The 9,555-nt window shown below is 41.3% G+C and overlaps 1 pseudogene; it reads left to right on the plus strand.

The window, feature by feature from the left end:
• The first annotated feature begins 2,189 nt into the window (after window positions 1-2,189).
• On the plus strand, window positions 2,190-2,860 carry LOC129839293 (nanos homolog 3-like; annotated as a pseudogene).
• The last annotated feature ends 6,695 nt before the right edge of the window (window positions 2,861-9,555 follow it).

The following is a 9,555-nucleotide window of genomic DNA, read 5'->3' on the forward strand; positions in this document are numbered from 1 at the left end:
GCAAATCAAATAAATTACATTTTATTGGTCACATACACATATTTAGCAAATGTTATTGGTCACATACACATATTTAGCAGATGTTATTGCGGGTGTCTGATCAATTTGATGTTATATTAACATGTGCTTTCCTTTCAAAAACAAGGACATTTCTAAATGACCCCAAACTTTTGAACGGTAGTGTAGTAACTTAACTAGGATGAGCTTTCTCTCCCCAAGCCGACCAGAAAATAATGTAAAACTGACCCAAGATCAGTGCTGTGCATCCGCAACTTTCAACCCAATGTAATACAGAGCGCGTTCCAGCTCGTCAACACAATCGGCTGCAAGGGAGGTTACTTTCTGCCCTGTTCGGCAAATCAAATAATTCAAAATGTATTGGTCACATACACATATTTAGCAGATGTTATTGGTCACATACACATATTTAGCAGATGTTATTGGTCACATACACATATTTAGCAGATGTTATTGCGGGTGTAGCAAAATGCTTGTGTTCCTAGCTCTCCTATGCTATGCTGGTAGTGCACAATATAGGGCTGTGGTCTAAAGTAGTGCACTATATAGGCCTGTGGTCTAAAGTAGTGCACAATATAGGGCTGTGGTCTAAAGTAGTGCACTATATAGGGCATTGTCTACAGGTGGACTTTAGATCTTAGTTGTAAAGGTGGTCTTTATGCTGGGAATCTTTTTAGACTGGTTAGTTATAAAAGCAACATGTTTCATAGAGCCACGACTGAGATGAGGAGATGTACAATAACCAAAGATTCACCTTAGTAATGATTTATTTATAACACATTCTACAAAACACAGTAACCACATACTGTTCCAAACTGATGTCCTCAGCATTGGGAAAGGCAGAGGAGAAGAAAATAACCCTTAAACTGTCCACCCTTAAACCGGGTGGTAGCTTTTTATGCCAATTCAACCCTGCACGTTAGAGGCTGCTGCACTATATACACAGACATGGAATCACTGGCTACTTTAATAATGGAACATTAATCACTTTAATAATGTTTACATGCTGCTTTACTCATCTCATATGTATATACTATATTCTATTCTACTGTATTTTAGTCAATGCCACTCCGACATTGCTCAGCATAATATTTATATATTTCTTCATTCCATTATTTTAATTTTAGATTTGTGTGTATTGTTGTGAATAGTTAGATACTACTGCACTGTTGGAGCTAGGTACACAAGCATTTCACTACACCCACAATAACATCTGATAAATATGTGTATGTGACACAATAAAATGTGATTTATAGACCTGCATTATCATTATAACGTTGGGCCCATATAACTTCACACACTTTCAGTTCAAATCTGGGTTGATACTTGGGATGGGAATGTGGAGTCATTTAAGACGCAGACCTCGTTACTAAACTGTTTCAATTCTTCCTTTTTTGCCGTCTTTCTTCAATTCGATGGATTTCAACGTAACTTTATTAATCACCCCAAAGGGAAAATCAATATCGGTGAATGAGGTAATCATTGATCTTATATGATAACAGATGGACTTTTGTGTAGATTGTTGCGTGTGTATTTATTTGACTGTAACTAAATTCCTCCATCTCCCCATTCCTCCAATCCCGGTATTCCCCTCCGTCCCCATCCCTCTCTCCAAACCCCGACTCCCCCAACTCCCGTCCCCGTCCTGACTGGTCATTTCAGTAGGATGGCTAATTATGTAGTTTCCATTGTATGTTTTATAATATTGTCTGTTTCAGTTAAATAAAATAAACATTTTAAAAAGCAGTTTTGAATTTTAACAGTTATTTTACTGATATTTTCTTATTAAAATAGGCTATTATCAAACAGCTTCCTATAACTAAGAATTACAAGTCCTATCAATTTAGAACATAGAATAGATTAAACAGTTATATTTGAAGTTTTTAATATTGTTGAGGTGTAAAATTGTATCCCAAACAGTTGATCTTCTAAAATGGCCAATTTAGCAGTTGTCAGTTTGAAACCATTTGATTGGCTTTGTAAAGTGCCACGGACTCCGCACAACGCCATCTGATTGGCTGTTTAACAAAACACCGACAGGTTAAAACGTGAACGTTGTCAAATTTGCCTTCAGTTGAGTTGTCAGTTTAGACCCAGCATTCTTTATTCTGGTACATTCTGATCGTTATCAGACACTAGTCTTTTGGGCTATAAAATATACAAGTGTGAGAATGAACGCTATGATTTGTCAACTCATAGACCTACCGCCTTACACGGAGTCCGAAAACAAGAGTTTCGAACCGTGGCGGGACTACTTGAAGCTGGCTGACCTAGTGCGGGAGATGAAGTTAGAAAACTTCACCTCAGAACCGTCAACCGTTGAGGGTCATGACTCCGGCGTATGCTCGACCATGGTGGAATTTGAAGAGTTTCGGCCGCGAGCCTTGCTGTCACCGATAACACCTGTGGCGACACCACCCTTATGGCACGAAATGGAACCTCTGGATTCAGAAATCGACCTCTTGCACGAAGACGCTCCTTTATGGCCGAGCAGCACCGAGGGTCCCGAGCCCCCTACAGCAGCGTCCAAATCCCCCGCTGGCACCTGGGGCCAGAGTGGGAGAAACACACCGGAGGAGGTGCCATCACCTGAGCGCAAGTTCTGCAGCTTCTGCAAACACAACGGGCCAGGATGGGGACATGATGTGCCCGTACCTGCGGCTGTATGTCTGCCCTCTCTGCGGGGCCACCGGGGCCCAAGCCGCCAACGAGCACCATTGTCCCCTGGTCGAAACCACCTACAGCTCTGTCTATGTCTCGCCCATTGGCGTAAAGTACTTTAGTGAAATACTTGAAAGTACTAATTAAGTAGTTTTGGGGTTATCTGGACTTTTCTTGGGCTTCCGAGTGGCGCAGCGGTCTAAGGCACTGCAGCTCAGTGCTTGAGGCGTCACTACAGACACCTTGATTCGAATCCAGGCTGTATCTCAACCGGCCGTGATTGGGAGTCCCATAGGGTATCGCACAATTGGCCCAGCGTCGTCCGGGTTTGGCCGTCATTGTAAAGATGAATTTGTTCTTAATTGATATGCCTAATTAAATTAAGGTTTTTACTTTTACTTCACTACATTCCTAAAGAAAATGATGTACTTTTTACTCCGTACATTTTCCCTGATACCCAAAACTATTCTTTACATTTTGAATGCTTATCAGGACACGACAATTGTTTAATTCACACTTATCAAGAGAACATCCCTACTGCATCTGATCGGGCCGACTCACTAAACCCATGCTTCGTTTATAAATGATGTCTGAGTGTTGGAGTGTGTCCCTGGCCATCTGTAAATTAATAAAGAACAACACAAAGGTGCCATCTGGTTTGCTTTACTTTTTACTTTTGATACCTAAGTATATTTTAGCAATTACATTTACTTCAGATATTTAAGTATATTTTAAACCATTTACTTTTAGACTTTTACTCAAGTAGTATTTTACCGGGTGACATTCACTTATACTTGAGTCGTTTCATATTAAGGTATCTTTACTTTTACTCAAGTTTGACAAGTGGGTACTTTTTCCACGTGGAGCTACAACAACGATGTGTGCTGTTGGGGGACTGGAGTTGGGAAACACTGATGTAAGGAAACAGACACCGTTTCAATCTTGTCAATAGGCAATCTTTACCTCCCAAATTAACAGACTAAGTAGGGAAGTACCAGACACGCAACCAGCTTTCTGGATCAGCCCAGGCCTTCTAGAATGCTCCACAGATGGACAGTCATCAACCCATTGTTGTATAGGAACCTGAGATGGGCCATTAATCATCACTGTTCTGTAAATCAAGGTTAGTGACCCAACCCTGGCAGTCTCCCGTGAATTGACGTGTGCCCAATTGAATTGAGTGGTTTGCTATTATTCTGTAAATTTATTGTAAATAAATTGTAAATGGTCACTCAAAACCGGTTCAGGCCAATTTGACAACACAATCTCACATTCAATTCGTGCATGTACATAATGTATTTCAGCATGTTGTTTTGTGGCTTAATTCGTGAGAAAAGACAAGAATTTAAGCACGATAGCCTATATTTCAATTTTTTTTTCATTAATGAACGTTATGAATATACCTTAATGTTGTATTTATTTTATCCCGTTTTATAAAAGGTGTTTGTATTGCTATATATACTGTTTTCGATTTTTCTGAGGAGACTTTCTGATCAGAATTTGTGAGAAAAGACATACATTTATGTGCGACTTAATCCGTTGGAAAAACATTTTTATTAATGCCACTGCTGTTTTCTATGTTTGATTTCGCTTAATCCTTTGGGATACTGGTGCACTTGTAGTCAGAAAGGCCCCTTTTTTTCGTGAAGGCAACAGTACAGGTTATTCTTCATAACGCATTTCATATTTCGTGGAGCCTAAATCACAATTTTCTTCATAATGCATTTAATACAAGTTAAGCAGGTTCATGTAAAATAATGAATTTTGTTTGTTGACACTTATGGCTCTTCCAAGGCCGATTCATTATGGTTATTACGGTGTCTATCAAGTTAGCGAGTCAGAAATGTCAGTTTCCTAGTAGCGACTATCACTTTAATGCTGTATTATGCTGGCTTCATATTCTCCTGGGACACTGGACAATGGGCAGTCGTAACTCCGACATGATTGTGTTCAAGTTCTTTTCAAATCGCAACAATTCATAAGCCAATAGATTGGCAACAACATATTCTCCGTTTCACACTTGTAATTCCAATTTTTAAGGTTATTCAAGTGAATCTTCCCAGTCGGAACTAGGTATTTCCGATAACTCCGATTGCACGTGAACTTGGCATTAGTATTTGTGATCGACAACAGTAGGGGCTGGTTCGCGGTGTATCCAGCCCCCCCAAAACGCATTCCCGATCACTGCGGACTGTGTCAGTATCCTGCTGTGTGTCCGTCCAGTCAACTAGTAGAAGTATTGTCTGTGACTTAAGTGTGGGATTATTATTAAGGTTCGGGTCGTCTGAGACACCAACAAGTAGGCTATACAATAAACAAGACAACTTTACAATGAAGAAACTAAAGTAATAATGATTAAACAATAAAATAATATATATATATACAATTATCGTATGTTTGGTTGCTTTGAGACTGAGTCGTGTCTACACAATATTATTTACAACGAGCGGTTCCCATCCTTTTCAAGTAGACTAAATCTGTCTGCAGTTTTATGTTGTAGGTGATCTTTTCCATTAAATACAGTTCTTTCAGTCTACCACTCCACTCTTCCATAGTATGAATGTCCTCATTTAACCAATGCTCTATAATTATCAATTTCTACACTGTATTTCTGATCAATTTGATGTTATTTTAACGGACACAAAAATGTGCTTTTCTTTCAAAAACAAGGACATTTCTAAATGACCCCAAACTTTTGAACGGTAGTGAAGTAATTTATCTAGGATCAGCTTTCTCTCCCCAAGCCGAAAATAATGGAACACTGACCCAAGATCAGTGCTGTACATCGGCAACTTTCAACCCAATGTAATACAGAGCGCGTTCCAGCTCGTCAACACAATCGGCTGCAGGGGAGGTTACTTTCTGCCTTGTTCGGCAAATCAAATATATCACATTTTATTGGTCACATACACATATTTAGCAAATGTTATTGGTCACATACACATATTTAGCAGATGTTATTGGCCACATACACATAATTAGCAAATGTTATTGGTCACATACACATATTTAGCAAATGTTATTGGTCACATACACATATTTAGCAGATGTTATTGGTCACATACACATATTTAGCAAATGTTATTGGTCACATACACATATTTAGCAGATGTTATTGGTCACATACACATATTTAACAGATGTTATTGGTCACATACACATGGTTAGCAGATGTTTATTGGTCACATACACATGGTTAGTAGATGTTATTGGTCACATACACATGGTTAGCAGATGTTATTGGTCACATACACATGGCTAGCAGATGTTTATTGGTCGCTTATAGATGGTTAGAAGATGTTATTGGTCACATACACATGGTTAGAAGATGTTATTGGTCACATACACATGGTTAGCAGATGTTATTGCTAGTGTAGCGAAATGCTTGTAATACATTTTTTTAAATACTGCTGTGTGTGTGTAGAGACGTGACTTTGAGCAGCAGAGGGCCTGTGTGGTGAAGCAGCAGTATCTATTTGACTCTCCGTTGCAGCATCACAACAGGAGAGAGAGCACCGTCCTCAGTGAGTCAGCAGAAATCCTGTTCTATACATCTACTGTATATACATGACCAGTTGTATGTGAACACCTGTTGGTCAAACATCTCATTCCAAAATTAGGGATATTAATATGGAGTTGGTCCCTCCTTTGCTGCTATAACAGACTCCACTCTTCTGGGAAGGCTTTCCACTAGATGTTGGAACATCGCTGCAGGGACTTTCACCCACGAGCACATTAGTGAGGTCGGGCTCTGTTGGACAATTAGGCCTGGCTCACAGTCGGCGTTCCAAATTTTCCCTAAGGTGTTCGATGGGGTTGAGGTCAGGGCTCTGAGCAGGCCAGTCAAGTTCTTCCACACCGATCTCGGCAAACCATTTCTGTATGGACCTTACTTTGTGCACGGGGAAATTGTCATGCTGAAACAGGAAAGGGCCTTCCCCAAACTGTTGCCACAAAGTTGGAAGCGAAGAATTGTCTAGAATGTCATTGTATGCTGTAGCATTAAGATTTCCCTTCACTGGAACTAAGGCGCCTAGCCCGAACCATGAAAAACAGCCCCAGAACATTATTCCTCCACCACCAAACTTTACAGTTGGCCTTATACATTGGGGCTGGTAGCGTTCTCCTGTCATCCTCCAAACCCAGATTTGTCCGTCTGACTGCCAGATGGTGAAGCGTGATTCATCACTCTAGAGAACGCGTTTCCACTGCTCCAGAGTCGAATGGCAGTGAGCTTTACACCACTCCAGCCGACGCTTGGCATTGTGTATGGTGATCCTAAGCTTGTGTGCGGCTGCTCGGCCATGGAAACCCACTTCATGAAGCTCCCGACGAACAGGTATTGTGTTGATATTGCTTCTAGAGGCAGTTTGGAACTCGTTAGTGACTGTTGCAACCGAGGACAGACTATTTTTACTCGCTACGTGCCTCAGCACTTGGTGGTCCCGTTCTGTGAGCTTGCGTGGCCTACCACTTTGCAGCTGAGCCGTTGTTGCTCCTAGATGTTTACACTTCACAATAACGGCACTTAGTTGACAGGAGCAGCTCTAGCAGGGCAGAAATGTGATGAACTGACTTGTTGGAAAGGCAGACATGTTGAAAGTCAGTCAGGCCATTCTGCCTACAATGTTTGTCTATGAAGATTGCATGGCTGTGTGCTCGATTTTATACACCTGTCAGCAACGAACGTGGCTGAAAAAGCCGAAGCTACTAATTTGAACGGGTGTCCACATACTTTTGTCATGTAGTGTTTATTGGGGATTCCCGAGTGGCGCAGCAGTCTAAGCCACTGCATCTCAGTGCTGATGCGTCACTACAGACACGCGTCACTACTGATTCCAAGCTGTATCACAACCGGCCGTGATTGGGAGTCCCATAGGACGGCGCACAATTGGCCCAGCGTCGTCCGGGTTTGGCCGGGGTAGGCCGTCCATTGTAAATAAGAATTTGTTCTTATCTGATTTGCCTAGTTAAATTTTAAATATTGGCCATATACCACAAACCCCTGAGGTGCCTTATTGCTATTATAAACTGGTTACCAATGTAAATTTTACTTTGTTTTTGTCATACCCATGATACATGTCTGATATACCATGGCTTTCAGCCAATCAGTATTTAGGCTCCAACTACCCAGTTTGTAATCAACAATGAACACTACATACTGATAGATATTTGCTAAAGCTTTACTAGTTTGGTTTCAACTATAGTTATTGCTTTACTAACAGGTTTTACTATAGCATCGTATTTTAGTCACTTCAGGGGATTCCTGTTTGCACTCGCAGATCTCTCAGATTCTGATCACATGATCTTGTCCGGCTGCCGGCTGGCCACGCCCTCCTCTGCCGAGTCTGGGATCATGCCCTGGTTAGGGTCATCGGGGTCTCTGCAGGTTCATGGCAGGGTCAAAGTTCACACGCCCAGCACCCCAGAGCTCTACTCTGCCCTCCAACTGCCCTACAGCTGCAGGTCAGGCCCAGACATGTCCTGGCTCTGTTCCAAATGGCCCCCTATTCCCTATTTGGTGCTCTGTTATTGACCAGGGCCTGGTCAGAAGTAGGCCACTATATAGAGAATGGGGTGTCATTTAAGATGTAGATCTAGTTACTAAACTGTTAAATCTATCCAGTCTTTGTCCTCTTTCTTCAATAAGATTGATTTTAAACATATCTTTATTAATTATCCCCAAAGTGGAAATCATTATTAATGATTACCTCAATCACAGATCTTATATGATTACAGATGGATTTTTGTTGTGGTGTGTGTGTGTGTGTTTGTGATATATATAAATTCTGCCATTACCCCGCCCCCGTCCCTCGAACTCCGCAGGTCCAGTGAGAGTGATGCCCAGTCAGAGTGCTGGGATGTGGGGGCAGAGAGGCTCCAGGTCGCCCCCCCTGGTACTCGCCTGGACTGGTCATTTCAGTAGGATTGCTGTTTATGTAGTTTCCATTGTATGTTTTATAATATTGTCTGTTTCAGTTGTATGTTGTTACTTTGTCGTTTCTGTTGTGTTTTATGAAATCGTTTTCAATGTGATTAATAAAGATTGATTGTTTGACACGTTCCTTCTCTACTAATGATTACTGAATTCACTCGATGAGCCAGGAAAAATGTTACAAAAACGAATGGTGGTAGTAGTGAACAGCAAGGAAGTCGACGCAGTTTTGAATTTTAACAGAGAAAGAAGACGACCCGCTCAGTGATATTTTGTTATTAAAATAGGCTATTATCAAACAGCTCCCTATAACTAAGAATTAGAAGTCCTATCAATTTAGACCCTAGAATAGATTCAACACTTATATTTTAAGTTTTCTAATATTGAGTAAAATTGTATCCCAAATAGTTGATCTTCTAAAATGACCAATTTATCAGTTGTCAGTTTGAAACCATTTGATTGGCTGTTGTCGCGTGCCACGGACTCCGCACTGCTCGCGCTCGACACCATCTGATTGGCTGCTTTCCAAAACACGGACAAGCCCAAAGGTGCATGTTGTCAAGCCTTCAGTTGAGTTGTCAATTAATTGAACACATCGCACTGTTCAGAAGTTTAGACACCGCTTTCTTTATTCTGGTACATTCTGATCGTTATCAGACACTAGTCTGTTGAGCTATAAAAAAAATTGTGAGAATGAACGCTATGATTTGTCAACTCATAGACCTACCGCCTTACATGGAGTCCGAAAACAAGAGTTTCGAACCGTGGCGGGACTACTTGAAGCTGGCTGACCTAGTGCGGGAGATGAAGTTAGGAAACTTCACCTCAGAACCGTCAACCGTTGAGGGTCATGACTCCGGGATATGCTCGACCATGGTGGAATTTGAAGAGTTTCTGCCGCGAGCCTTGCTGTCACCGATAACACCTGTGGCGACACCACC

Source organism: Salvelinus fontinalis, chromosome 40 (genome assembly GCF_029448725.1).
Source record: "Salvelinus fontinalis isolate EN_2023a chromosome 40, ASM2944872v1, whole genome shotgun sequence".
Lineage (NCBI taxonomy): Eukaryota > Metazoa > Chordata > Actinopteri > Salmoniformes > Salmonidae > Salvelinus > Salvelinus fontinalis.